Source organism: Lontra canadensis, unplaced genomic scaffold (genome assembly GCF_010015895.1).
Source record: "Lontra canadensis isolate GAN:19392208 unplaced genomic scaffold, GSC_riverotter_1.0 scaffold90, whole genome shotgun sequence".
Lineage (NCBI taxonomy): Eukaryota > Metazoa > Chordata > Mammalia > Carnivora > Mustelidae > Lontra > Lontra canadensis.
In genome coordinates, this window is record NW_022631084.1 from 1,197,202 (window position 1) to 1,198,181 (window position 980).

Consider the following 980-nt stretch of genomic DNA (forward strand, 5'->3'; position numbering starts at 1 on the left):
TATTATTAGTAGTGCAAATTAAGAGAGCAATTAAATAGCACTTCCCACTTTTCATCCTGTTGGAAAAAATTTTTCAACCATATACAATGTTGGAAAGGTTAGAAAACAGGCTTTTTCATGCATTGTTGACAAAATGTACTTTGGTGTAACAAATGTTGTGGGAGTTTTTAAATATTTATGAAAATTTCCCTGACATCCGTTCTGTGATTTTCACAGATGTATGCACACACATGTTCTTTCTAGCTTTGTTGATACAATAAAATCTGAATATATCCTGAATGATCACGTAAAAGGGGCGCAGCCATGTAGTAGAACACTGCACAATGAGCTAGAGTTCTAGAATATGCCACCAAGTAAATTAACAGGTTGTAAGCACAAAAAGACACCAGGAAAGTGTTAAATCTGCATCCATATGTGCACGAAGTTATGTGTGTATGTAGGCAATGTATTTGTATGAGTTTGAAAAAATCAAAGGAAGATTCACTAAAATTCTGTCAATGGCTATTCCCTCAGTCATGGAGGAACACATTCTGAAGTGGGAAGAATAGATTTTCCATTGTGTTACCTTTCTGTTTGAATTTTTTATCACACTTTTGTATTTTGGTACATGGAAAAATGATTAGGGAAAGCAACTGGAAGACTCTTAATTGAAAACTTACCACATGAGGTTTCTTTTCCCTGGTTTTAGAATGTTGTTTTATCTACAGTTGCAGTCTGGTAACTGAAGGCACAACTCTGAAAATGGTTCAGAATTGGGAGAGGCTAAGGACGCTCTGTATGATTTTCATGGAGGAGTATTTATATTAATTCAGTATGTCTTTATTTTATGAGGAGTTAGCCGCTGTTTCATTGATTCTTTGCTCCTATATATTTGGGGTTTAGAAATAGTGAAATGTTGTTGTGATTCTATAATAAATTAGCTGCATATTTATAATACAAGCTAATGATTCTGTAGGAATGACTCTGATTCTGGAGAAAAC